The following is a 14132-nucleotide window of genomic DNA, read 5'->3' as shown; positions in this document are numbered from 1 at the left end:
CTTGATGGGCGCGTGGCGGTGGCAAATCATGCGAGCCGCGCTGATAAGGATGCTCTGGCGGATTGTTCTCTCTCCGCGCAGGTGTATCAAGCAGCTACGACTTGGGCGTGTAACTTTCTCCGTGAACTCTTTGACTTGTCTGCGGCATCGCCCACCGGTTAAAATTCCCGATTAATAATAACAACAGCTTGGGTTTTACCTGCCAAAACAACGATATGATCGACGGAATGCAGCGCAAAAAAAACACACACCACAAAGTAAGGAACACAAACCGACGGGACAGGCGCCTGCCCGTCGGTTTGTGTTCCTTACTTTGTGGTGTGTGTTTTTTTAGCGCTTCATTATGTCACTCAGCAAACACCACCTCGCCCAACAACACGTCCTTCTGCACCGATATGATTATGAGGGACGCCGTAGTGGAGGGCTCCGGAAAATTTGACCACCCGGTGTTCCTTAACGTGCACTGACCTCGCACAGTACGCGGTGCTCTAGTATTTCGCCTCCATCGAAATGCGACCGCCGCGGCCGGGATCGAACCCGCGACTTTCGGGACAGCAGCCGAGCACCGTAACCCCAATACAGCCGAGGTGGACTAAAATTCCCGATTGAGTGGCTTGTAGGATATACCAGGTTTGGGAATTCGGCGTCATATATTGGTTAAGCTCTCTTAAGATGTGGCGCTGCTAATCTCGAGGGCGTGAAATAGATTTCAGGCCGCAACAGCCGCATTTCGAAGGACACTCACATTTCGGCAGCCACATTATTGCTGCTACTGCTGCTACTGCTGCTGAAGGATGATTATGAGGAGGAGGAGGAAACGGAGAAGACACTACGCCGTGCCTCATAATCATATTGTTTTGGCACGCAAAAACCCAGCAAGCTAATTATAAGTTGGGAGATAATTAATGAGCTTGAAATGAATGCTGCTACATCGTAATGAAGTGATGGAATGGAAACAGTACCTGCAATGCTAAACCGAAATAAATATGTGAGCTATCATTAAAAAAAATTCGGCAGGTCCCACGTACCGTGAGAGTCTATGTCATGCGAAGCATGCGGCGGGAAGGTGACTGTGGCGTAATTCTTTTGCTGAGCGAAACGTTACAAAGTGACGCTAAAGAACTGTATAAATTTTATACGCATACATATACGTTGAAGAGCCGCATATGTATTATATAAACAGTTGTTGACAGTTGGGTAACGCTGACAACGCAAAGTGGACATTACCAAAACCAGAAGCAGTAAGCTGATATGTAATGCTTGTCCTTATGACGGAGAACGTACGCACGTTTAACGAACTCGTGTGCATGTGTGGAAAGGTTCCTGACAGTTCTTGAACGAGGTCATAATCACTATGGTCAGTGAGCACCAACAGCTGGTCATGAATTGTTATTGGATCCGGTCGTGATCGCGGTGACGAGGGGTATAGTGCAGCTTTTGGAAATCATGGATGCCTCAGTCATTTCGTCGACAAATTGTCTCGATAGAGCCGGCGACATGTCGGAACCTGAAGTCACCCTTCGCGTTGGTTAGGTATAGGCCGTCGAGGCTGGTAGGCCTGGATAGTGCTACGTAGACCAACATCAGTGGATGGCGCTTGTATTAGTAGGCTACCTGGGCGTATGTGGCCTACGTAGCCTAATATACAAAGCGGCTGCCAGTAAATCTGGCATCATCCTCGGCCAGCATGAGGCCATCGCCCAGCCTCGTAAGAAATGAAGAAGAAACTGCGCCGCTCCGGCGGACTATGTGCACTTTACGGTGCGATGGTGGGAATATCATACGTAACTTTCGTTAATTTATTCCTCCGGCGTCGAGCAATGCTTCAATATAGCTTGCTGAATCATAGGAATAGAAATGTAATGTTTATTAGACTTCTATAAAAGCGCAGCCAACACTGGAACCACAGACGTTAATCTGATGTGACGCCTGTCTCGTAGGAGTATCATGTAGTGTTTATTGCTTTCTTGCAAAATTAAATAGCCAGCACCATAACCACAATTGACGTTGCACCGCCATTACGCCTGCATAGGGTGCTTTTCCAAACCAGTTTATAGAGCTGGCGTGACTTAGTGGTAGAATGCCTGATTGCCACGCAGAATGCTTGGGTTCGATTCTTGCTGGGATCCTAATTCTTATTCTTTCCATTCGTCGGGTCAACGCTGCCGATGTCGGTTTTTCTTAACGCTCTCCCATTTAAGTTACGAATGTCTGTTCTCGCCGTTCCTGGGCAGATATAAACTGCCAATAACCTGTGGCGCATACCCGTACACCGCGGCCAGTGGCAAACGGGTATGTGCCACACGTGTCTGGAGGAAAATGGTTTGACGACGTACGTGACAGGATTTTCGCGTTATTCATGTGATGGGCCGACAGTCATATTCGTTAAATCTTCTTACCTTCCCGTGCCATTTTTGGTCTACACCAACTTAAGGAGGTGATCATGAGAGCACCCAGACGTAGGCGGCTAGATAGATAGATAGATAGATAGATAGATAGATAGATAGATAGATAGATAGATAGATAGATAGATAGATAGATAGATAGATAGATAGATAGATAGATAGATAGATAGATAGATAGATAGATAGATAGATAGATAGATAGATAGATAGATAGATAGATAGATAGATAGATAGATAGATAGATAGAAACGCTCAAAGCGCCAAAGGTTCGCTAAGAAATGCTTCGCATTTAAAAATCAAACGGGATTGAATTGAAGGTTACAGGAAGGTCATATAGTGTCAGGTCAGTCAGGTCATACAATGCGTACAAGATTTAAACACAGTGGCTGAGCGCAACGTCATTGACAAGGAAAACCAGACGTATAGTCGACGCCGGCAAAGCACTGAGTTGAGATCTGTGAGATTAGAAAAACCTTAAGTTATAAAACGAAAATCACTGATACGAGACAACTGCCACTGCAGTTTCTAGGGGCTCTTTATTGTAATCGGCAGAGGACTTCAAAATAAGTTGCCGGTTGTTATCTGGATGGCGTTTGCAGCGTAAGCTAATTCTTGCGTTGCCGCCTTATCATTTGAATGGCGCGTTTTTGTTCGGCTCTTCCGAGCTTAAAAGCATTTTTATGTTCGTGCGCACAATGAAAATCGGAGATTGCAAGCTCTAGCAAGTTTTCCTTCGACTCGCGACATTTTAGCAGTGGCAGCAGCTATGCCGAAGTGAGCCAGAAGTTAAGGGAAAGATGAAAATAGAGTTATCAAGAAATGTCGCATATCTGCTACGGCAAGACCGAATACTGCTGGGTCCGTACTCGCAAGGACGTCTTTGCGCCAAAAATGTGCGTAAACGTTTAGTCCTAACCAACAATAGTACAAGACGCACTCGCGAAGACTACGTGTCAATGTCGGATATAGCTCTTACAGCCGTAAGGATTTGTAATTTTGGCCTAGCAATATTACGCGTAAGGAAAGCATATTATTCGAAAAACAGCGCAGAAGCTATCGGTGATTATTACAGATCTAGGCGAATACCTGAATACTTCTAAGGCGCTAGTCCCTTTATTAGAGCAGTTATTCGCTTCAGAATGTGTATTTATGGTTGTTATTATTATTATTTTTTCTTGCATAATTCGTTTGACGATAAAGCCGTTAACCAGTGCCTTCGCAACACGCAGTATAAAGAGGCAGCTTCATCATAGAAGCCAATCCGCCGTGTGCGTTTAAACCTCCCTTTAAGGCGAAAGCCTTAAGGCTCGTTCGCACCTGCGACTATATATAGCCCCGGTCTCGCGACCAAGTTAGTCGCAAAGCGACTGCTTTGACTCAGTCGCTCGCTGCTCGATTTTTCAGTCGCGCTACTGCATTCGCAAACCGAGGAACCAATCACCACATGCACAGGAACAGGACGTCAGTACCAGTCGACTTGTGCGACACGCAGGTGTGAACATTTGCCGCCTTCAGTCGCTGTTTGGTCGCTAGTCGCAAATGGTCGCGCGACCGGTGCAAGTCGCAGGTGTGAATGAGCCTTCACATGTCTCATGCGTACGTGGCCTTGAACGAAAAGCCGGCGTGACGAAAGTGAAGCAAGAAGTTGGAGGGCGCTTCAGCTTCGCCTTCAAGAGTAAAACGCGATGGCGTAATCGGGCCCCGCTGGCATCGCCTTCTCAATCGGTCGACTCGCTTCGCTTTCGATACCACAATCATGCGCCAAGGAAAGGAGCGTGTGTGCATGTAACATTTGGCCGTTTAAAACTATCCTACAATGCCTACTGCAGGTACAGTTGCGAAGTGCCCATTACGCCATTAGTTCCTTTTGCGAATCAGCGAGTACCAGTATACGCGTCCGTGAGGCAGTACGGGAACCTACGCAGCTGTTCACTTTGTTGATGCTTTTGTTGATGATAGGGATTAAACATGCCTGAGCGCTTTTAATGATTGTGGCTTTAAACCCTTCACTCCTTGTGCAATTCACATGTCTTGACGCCTGGCGTGATTTTATACGCTTCTGCCTCGCAACATTGCATGCGTTAAGGAGACTCCTTCCACTACATGTCATTTGTACAGTTTTTTTTTTTTCGGAAACAGCTCCAAGCAATGGCATGGCTCTAGTAGAACATCTGCTTGCCACGCAGAAGGGCTGGGATCGATTTCCACTCGAACCGAAGCTTTTTTTTATTATTTATTTATTTGCATCTATCAAGAATTTTCGCTCACGGAGAACGCTGATTTTTCGCTCACAACCAACGACGCCGACACCGGAATTGCTGCAAAACGTTAAGAAGATTACGGGACGTCTAGGGGAGCGGAATACATACAAAAGTGAGTGAAAGCATCACTGCATGTATATGGTGATAATCAACGCAAATTGAGTTGCGGGTTAATTAGTGAAATTTTATTACAGTAAAACCTAGTTGATACGAATCTCGCTGTGTTACCAAAAATATTCGTATCATCTGAATTTCGTATCACCAGAAAACATGGAAAATTAGTATGCGACAAAAGAAAATTGGCATACGTCTTGATTCAGTGTTTCTCAGGGCCGCAGAGACGTCAACGATCATACTTGTACTCGTAAATATACGGTGGCCCTTCCCGGTGGCCCCTTCCTAATCTTACTACGCTTTTCTGCATGACAGCAGAGTACTACAGCGAAAGTGACTTAAGAAGCGCTTTGCACACAATCGATAGAGGCCAAGCTCCTTCGCCCAGACCGTCCGCTTCGTCTCTTGGGGTCTTCGTCCACCTTTAATGGAACTTCATGACGGACCCGCAGCCTAAGTTCCAGTTTTGTTTCATAGAACGTCTGATTGCGGGGACATGGCGTGCATCTACGCGGCAGGCACGTGTTAACACAGTACAAAGACGCTGCTGCCTCGAGCACAGGAGCACGCGTCAACGCGTCGGGAAAAAAAAAACGCAACGCCAACGTCATCTGTAATCTAAACGCGAAGGCGCCTAAAGGCCTCTAAGATTCGCGCACACTATCTCGGAGGCAACGACGCACCATTGATGGTCGCGCAGCGCGCACGCCCGCGCCAGCGCAGGCAGCACCTGTTCGTACCTGTGCGCTAGCGTACGTTCGTATCAAACGTCGCGGGGTGCAAATCGGTTCGCAACAACCGTACTCCAATACATTGCAGGCTAATGAGTCTTGACCGGGACCACAAAAAAAAAAAATTGTCACCCCGAAATTCGTACGAGCGGTGATCGTATCACCGAGGTTTTAGTGTATATCGCGATAATCAAAGCTAATTAAGCGAGTTGGAGCTTAATTAGTCACGATTAATTAATGATCGTTAGTTAGAGAACGTTTGATATAAGGTGCACGGTAAAATAGCCACACCGGATGACTTTTGCCATCGAGTCGTTTTAGGCGAATACATAAGGGACCCTGTGAGCTTTATTGCTTCAAGTTCTGTGAATAGGGGGGGGGGTGACCATTATTAGAGATAGAAAATTGGCGCTACCTTCTGCAGCCTATAAGAGAGCATGACTCCACGCCTCGGGGGAATAAAACAACAAGAGCAGGGGAAGAGGGGTGATTCGAACCAATGCGCGTTGTGGGCGTCCACACCTCCGCACATGTGCGACGTACATCGACCAAGCGCCGGAGTAAAACATGAGTGCCATTGTGATCAGCCCTCGTTGAGCCATGTAGGGCGGCCCCAGTGGAAATGGTAACAGGAGGAATGCATTGTCCCGGAGGAGGTCTACAACGCTTTCGGCTCAATAGTGGTCAGCGACGAACGTAATCGCAGCTTGATTGCGTCCGTGCACACGCCCTTCGCAAATGTGACCTTATGCTTCGGTGGCGAAATTCCAGGTACCAACCACAAACACAAGAGGAGGAGGCAGAGAAGGTTATCTGCTTTTTAAAGAAACCCCGTGATTTCCTTTGGTTCCTTGTCTGTGGGCCTTGCGTGACTGTGTCTAACGGCGAATCGGGGCCACAGACTCCTCCTCCTCTCGTTCATGGTGCCTTTTGTCAGTAGCAGTGGTTGCGTGCATGCAATGCTTAAAATTCAACCTTTTTTTATTTCACAGGACCCATCCCGTCATGACCCAGGCTGAAAACTTCAGGGAAACGGCTTGACAGGGCCCAGGAGACCGACACGTATATAACGTAGCAAGTAAGTTGACCTCAGTGAATTAATTAGCATAATGCACAAAAGAAATAACTTATTTTTGGCACTGTATAATGGGCCCCTAAACCACACCGAGTTCAAAGATGAGAGAGTTGTTTCTTTTTCGCCTTCACTACCCTTCCTACCGGCGCTATTTCCTCGTTGCCACTTATTTCCTCATAAAACACGTAGACAATATAAGCACTTAGCGTTCAGCCAATCAGGATTTCACGCCTTTCGGCTACACACTGTTATCTCTGCTTGCACAGTATAAAACGCGCAAAAGCAAGGCAGAACGGGCGTGCGACTGCATTGCAAACCATTGTAGGCAACAAATCACAACTGATACCCCTCATCTATGAGGGGTATCTGTTGTGATCGAGAGCTCATTTTTTATGACGTCACGTAAACAGACTTCTGGCGTCACAAATTGCGCCGAAAAGACGGGAAACACCAGGAGAGGGCAACTCGCTCGTTTTTTGTTTTCTAGGCATTGTTTAGGGGTCCCTCAATAGAAGGCAGAATATTTCGCAAGAGTTTCCCTAACTTTAAACTAACTGTAAGTCATACTTATCTGTTTTACAGCGAAAGCTGTTATGAGATCACAACAAGGGCCGTTTTTTGGTGCCGTAGTTGTCCGCCGCCGCCGCCGGTGCCCGTAACCACTATCGCGCGAAATAAGAAAAAAATAGACGAAATAAAAAAAAAAATATCCAGGATGGAACGAGGTTCGAATCTGAGCCCTCTGCATGGGAGGGAGCCCAGTATTCTACCTCAAAGACATGCCGTTTTTTTTTAATTAATTTCCGGTCAAAGCCATGCCGGTGCTGGAAACAGCTTTGCAAAAACACCTATACAGGCGTCATGTCGGGCAGAAGCAACATTAACATATGTAATGTAGTGTGGTAGAAGAGTAAAATAACAACCAGGCGTCACACAACGCGAATTCTGTAAGCAGGCGTCACACATTGAGAATTGCGCAAGGAGTGGGTTGTTGAATGCTTCCAACCCATTACAAAGGGCTCTGCCATAATTCTTTATCGTCATAAGCCACAGCATCAACAAAGTGCACATAATGCCTTACAGGCGTTTAGCGGGTACCATGGTTCTCCGCAGAATGACGAAAAAGGGCATATCGGCTGCTTCCCTACCTCAAAAAGTTATGACGATTTATAGCGTAGTGGGTTCCTCGCCAGTGCACTTCTATTGGTAGCCAAGGAAGCCCATAACAGGGTCCCAATAAAGTTCTTTTCCACTCTCTTTCTCACGTTAACGTATGTTATAAAGCGTGGTGGGAGAGTGAAATAACGACCGGGCATCACACAATGCAAATTACGTAACTAGTGGGCCGTTTAAAGCTTCCAACCTATTGCAAAAGGCTCAGCCATAACTCTTCATCGTCATCAACCGTCGCATCAACAAAGCGCACATAATGGCCTTACAGATGGTATCTCGCTTCTCCGCCTAATGACGAATAATGGCGTGGTGGGTGCTTCCTACCTTCACAAAAATTGTTATTTGTGGCTTAGCGGGTACGTTGCTGGTGTACTTGTATTAATAGCCCCAAGAGAGTTTATAAGGGGCTCCAGAAATTCCGCTCTTCCAGCTTTCGCTGTGATTGTGCGGCGGTTTTAGCGCAGGCCTGGCGATTTTCACAGAACCACCAATGCAGTAAATGAAGGGGCGGTCTTGTGACGTCATACATCGTCGTAACGAGAGTGGGCAGCCATAACGAAATGCACTCACGAATCAAGCCCCGTGAACATGACGTTCAGACACGATAACTCACGTTTAAATGCGGCCTTTTCACACAAATTTCGGGTTTATCCCTTTGTTATATTTACATATGTTCACTGGCTATAGTCATTGCCTCAGCTTCGAAGTATAGTTTTATGCTTCGCAAGCTTTGTGGTGTAAGTGCACGCGCACTTTCAGTCTGCAGAGTAATTGAGAGCGAAGTGACGTTTAGCAATCCTTTAATGACATCGGCACGTGAGTTGAGATTCCTGTAGGGTTCCAAGCCTGGCACTTGTGAAACGTCTCCTTCGAAGCTTCGCTGAAAGAGTAAAGAAAAAATGTCGAACACTCAGAATAAGAATTCTTCAAATGTGTGCACGACTTAAACATATGAACTGTAATTAAGAGAGGAAATTTGATAGAAAATAGAGAGTGAGTATTGAGGTGCAAGAAAATTTCCATGCGGCGGTGTGAAGAAAATGCGAAGCGTGACCACTCGAAAAGATAGTTCCATACCATAGCTTCACTAATTCCTATTTTAAAAACTATACTAATGCGCCTTACAGGAGTAGGAAACATTTGAAGCATACTAAATCAGATGAAGTATTATTATTCGCATTGTTAATTATTAACAGAAACTTCTGGTCACCTGTTTCGCACGTTACGTTACGTTTCTCGTGTTTTCGTACCTATCAGCATTTGTTTCATGGCAGTTAGTGTGGGAAAAGTGCCCAGTGACTGTTGTGTGATCGCATTGATGAACTCTTTTGTAAAGCGTGGACATTTTAGGGTGTGTGAAGACTTATGATGCGTGAACATTGTTGATGCATCAACAATTACGTTGTAGCAGTGGAATTAGGGATGTGAATGTCCATTCATGTGTAAATTTTGTACTGTTTTACGGTTATTGGCAACTTCACGATGCCAACTATTACGTAAGAGAAAAGGAGCGGTAGGAGTTACATCTAGGCGCCAAACGTCGCTTTAAACATATTTAATTGAACAAATCCTATATTCAAATAATGATTATCTATTGCTCACGAAATGAAACACGTAAAAAACTTCAAGAATAACAAGTGGTATGCGGTGCTCGAGATAACCACACCATGAAGCTGCAAATGTGGCCAGGGAAAAGGGGCATTGGCTGTGGTGTAAGTGTCAGAGCCAAATTTTATATGCCAATGTGACACGAACTGAAGACGTTGTAACGAAAGTACGCACATTACTTAGCCAAATTGACGCGTCTCATTCCGCAAGCTCCGTACAGTCAGCGTCCAACGTTTAAGGACCACGAGGCACAAGAAAAAGCAGAATATTCCCGCTGCTTGAGCCAGCAACCGTGAAATTAGATTTCCGGCCTGTTATAAAACACGCTAACAACGTGTATCGTACAGTTCGAGTCACAAACTGCTGAGAAATTCGAACTTTTCTCGGACCTAGTGGTCTCTAAACATTTCACACTGACTGTACGTGGTACGTTTAATGTAAAGTTTGCGTCGTTGGCCTGCGATGAACATTTTACTTACTGAGTCCCTAGGGGAGATCAGGGAGGTAATAAACTTTACAAAATTAGAGAACGCTTTTGTTCTAAGCATTAACTCGTAATAAGTAATTGCAAGGCTGCGGCAGTTCACATTTAGGAAATTGCGAATAGGAACATCTTTGGGATTGTAAGTGCAATTGAGTGGCTTATCGTTCAGATTAAATGGCTTTGATGTGAAAGCGCACGGCCTTCATCAGATCGGGTGTCATTTATTCTTATCATAGCTTCATTGAAAGAAGAATACCGCCTACAGGGTGTTTCTTCGCTTACATGCCTCAGTTGTATGCTGACGATAACTTCGTCAATTTATCGAGTGACATTAAATGCTTCCCGGGGATACGTGACTCGTCAGATAAATACATTTTGAAAGCAAATTATTTCAACAATGCTCACAGGTTTCGCATGTCTGCGTTTGAATGTCAGGGTACTAGTGGGTGTCATTTAAGGTACCTATGAAATCGGGTAGAGAGGCGTCCATCAAAAACTTGGAGGGCAGTTGAGATTCGCCTCCGAGAGTAGAACACGATAGCGTAATCGGGCCCCGTGCGCATCGCCTTCTCAACTGCTGGCCTAGCTTCGGTTTTAGGCGGATGCCTCAACCGTGCCGCAAAGAAACGAACGTCTGTGCACGTAACATTGGCCGTTTCAAACTATCCCAGGATGCCTACTGCAAGTACAGTTGCGAAGTGCCCTCTACGCCATAATTCTTCATTTTGCGAATCAGTGAAGGGGACACTACGCGTCCGTAAGGCAACACGCGAACCCACATGGCTGCTGACTTTGTTGATGCTTTTGCTGATGATTAAATATGCCTGAGCTCTTTATAATTGGTGGGCCTTTGAAATACCCGCTCGTTGCACAATTCACATGTTTTGACGCTTGGCGCGATTCTGCGCTTCTGCCGAGCAAAATTAAACGCGTTATGGAGACTCCTCCTACTACATGAAACTTATATAGTGTTTTTTTTTTCGAAGTAGCTTCAAGCAATGGAATGGCTCTGTGGTAGAACACCTGCTTTCCACGCAGAAAATCTGGGTTCGATTCTCACTCGAACCGGATATTTTTATTATTTATTTTATTTGCACCTCTCTCGATTTTTCTTTAACGCACAATGCTGATTTTTCGCTCACAACCAACGACGCCGACACCGACGTCGACAACGGAATTTCTGCGAAACGAGCCCTTTAACGCTATCGCGGTAAAAGCTGCGCTTCACGGCTACATCGACGAGCCTTGATCCGCAATTAATTGCATGACGTTCAAATCACACGTGGACTTTGAATGACTGAGCTAATACGTCTGAATTGCAGTGAATGCATACATTCTGCATTGAATAGACCAGACTTGCAGTCTATATCAGAATACGTCAGGACTGATCGAATACATCAGAGTTGCAGTGAATGCAGACGTTGTTGCACGCTTCCGCGTTGCAATCTTGGATTTGCACAAGACTCACTGAAATCCATTGGCGAAAGAAAAAAGAAAATGGGAAAGCCACGCTTTCCGGCAGAACCGGATATTCTCTTGGGATCTAACGCGCAGAGAGAACTCTTCAGCGAACAAGAATAGAACGGTGGGCGTAGCGTGTATTGATAAAGTGAGGTCCGATTCCGCTTATCTTCTCATTGGCACTGTTGTCTTGAAAGACTCGAGTGGCCTACACTGCGGGTGTACTCATTACAAGGGCTCAAAGGGACCCTGCAACATCTCTCCGAGCTAACCTTACTTTTAGGCTATGTCGCCTTACGAGTCTCCTACCGCCAAAATTTGTCACGTAATTCAGGCATGAGCGGAGTTCTTGCACAATATGATCTCTCACTTTTCAAATGGTTTTCGAATGCAACAACCGCTTTTACAATAATATAAAACGATCCCTACTAAAACATTCCGCATGCCGTTCCAATATGTCGATATGTTTACCGTGTAATTCTTACTGAAAACAAGTTCCATGCGCGTTTCAAATATTTGTCATATGTTTCCATAAGAAGCGCATGGAAACGTATGGTATCATTTGCATGGCATACAGAACGTTTCAATGCCGAATGTGCGCATCCTAATATTCATAATTATAGCAGTAAAAACGTGAGTAGAGCCTCAAGATCAAATTAGTGAACGGTTAAAGTCTGCACTGACGTGACGAGTCTGCACAAACGTGAAAGTGCAGTTTCTTGCACTTTCTTGCACTTTCATGTTTAATCGCTATGCTATGACCGCGTGGATAACATTTGTTGTAATTTTGCACCAATTTCGCGTTCGTTTGGGGCTGGCAGTTGACGTTTTAGAATATTTGTAACGCGTTTAAAAAAAATGTTCCTGTTCGCGAATACTGGCTACTTGATTCGAAGACGGAATCGAATAGGACACCATTCGATTCGACGTTCCAATTTTTCTAATATTCGTGCACCTGTGAATAATAGAAGTATGTGTCGATCCACCGTCAGAGACTGGAACAAACTGACAGATGATGTTGTTCTGCAACCACTCTTTAAATGTTTGCCACTCGTCTCCAGCAGTTCACAATTAACGTCGGCATTGTCCTCACTTGGAGTATTTTTTAACTCCATCTCTTTAATATATTTGTATTGTATCGCTAACGTTATACCGAATCGGTTTCTGTTTATCGAATCGGTCTAGCATTTTATTCTTATAACTATATTTTCGGCGTTAGGTTTGTAATAACAATAATAGCGATGGTTTTACGTGTCAAAACCACAATATGACTGAGACATGCTGTAGTGGAGGGCTTCGGAAATTCCGCCCACCTGGGTTTTTTTTACGCGCGCTTAAATTTAAGTACACGGGCTTCTAGCATTTCGCCTCCATCGAAATGCGACCGCCGCGGCCGCGTTCGACCCTGCGACTTCCGGGTCAGCAGCGGAGCACCGTAACCGTTGTACCGCCGTGGCGGCAGCGTTAGATGTACGTTTATTTAAGCTTGTAATACCTGACTTTGTGTTCCTAGTCGTATTTTGCTTCCATATTTGATGATATTTTGCTAAGTATCGTAAACCGTCGAAATTTGTCATTTCGTACTACTCCCGATTACAATTCCCACCTCGCTAAAATCAATCCATGAGATTGCAGTATCTCATGGATGGATTTGTAGTATCTCACGGAAGGATGAATATTGGGCCCCTTGCGTCCATTAGCACTTACCTTTGCGTGAATGGAGATGTCATTGGTTTGAAAGAGAGTTGCACCGTGGGAATGTTGTAGGTGAGCAGCACTTGCGTGGTCCTGTACTCGATGAGCAGCTTACTTTGGGCGGTTAGCGGTTTTAACGACGAAACCAAGAACGTGTAGTTTTGGTGCGGATGGAAATCCATTGACCTGTGCGGAGAAGGCAGTGATTAGCTGTCAACTTTAACGTGTCCGCGAAGTCTGAAGTTCCTGGCTGAAATTGTGCGAGAAATCCGGTCAATTTTTCCATAGATCCTGAAAGACACTCCTTTCTGACGAAACTTGCTTTAATGGGTAGTATTTTGAGGAATCGGTCGATTAATTTCGCGCTAGCTAAAAGCCCCTTTGAACCCAACTTGGGCCCAAAATTGGTGACAAGGTATTATTATTATTATTATTATTATTATTATTATTATTATTATTATTATTATTATTATTATTATTATTATTATTATTATTATTATTATTATTTCATATGCATACACAAACACACAAGGATCTAGAGGGGTTCAACGCCTGTCTACTCTTTCGGAGATGACGACGGCTTGGGCAGCAATAATTAAAACGCAGAAGTAAACGTCTCTAAAGCACAGTCAAGAACACGTACGCGTAAGAACGCAAGAGTAGTGTATGGATTGTTAATAAGACAATACATGTAAACGTATATCTGCATATGTCATATTTGATCACGCAGAAACGTTAACGCAAACACCACGTCGACCTCCACGTAACGCTGCGAATATCACAGGCAGTTCCTGTTCAGGGTGGTTCCGTTCAAAATTTTGTTAACTTTACTCGTTTCTGTACCACGAATACTGCAGCCGCATGTGACTATACATGTCCATCACTAGCTAATTTCCACATATTGTACAATGCTTTTCGAAGTATCCTGAGCTGGCTTGGAAAAATAGCACACTGCCCTTTGAAAGATTGCAAATTGTGACGTCAAAAAAAAAAAAGGAAGAAGAGAACAGGTGACTTCATATTTCACCCTAACAACAATGAATAGCATCGCCAACATCAACAAGCTCTTCCCGAATTCCACGCTTTTACATACGCTTCAGGTTTTATTATTATTAGAGTAAATGT

At 44.8% G+C, this 14132-nt stretch overlaps 1 long non-coding RNA gene across 1 annotated transcript; it reads right to left on the bottom strand.

Moving 5' to 3' along the window:
- Positions 1-8542: 8542 nt before the first annotated feature.
- Positions 8543-13189, bottom strand: LOC119404480 (uncharacterized). The gene is made up of 2 exons (XR_005186307.2): positions 13020-13189; positions 8543-8639 (listed from the first exon to the last, which is right to left on the bottom strand). It is a non-coding gene; the product is annotated as an uncharacterized LOC119404480 (long non-coding RNA).
- Between the last annotated feature and the right edge of the window lie 943 nt (positions 13190-14132).

This window comes from Rhipicephalus sanguineus, chromosome 9, assembly GCF_013339695.2.
Source record: "Rhipicephalus sanguineus isolate Rsan-2018 chromosome 9, BIME_Rsan_1.4, whole genome shotgun sequence".
NCBI classification, from domain to species: Eukaryota; Metazoa; Arthropoda; class Arachnida; order Ixodida; family Ixodidae; genus Rhipicephalus; species Rhipicephalus sanguineus.
The sequence above is the reverse complement of the archived record's forward strand: the minus strand, read 5'-3'. Positions and strand labels throughout refer to the sequence as shown.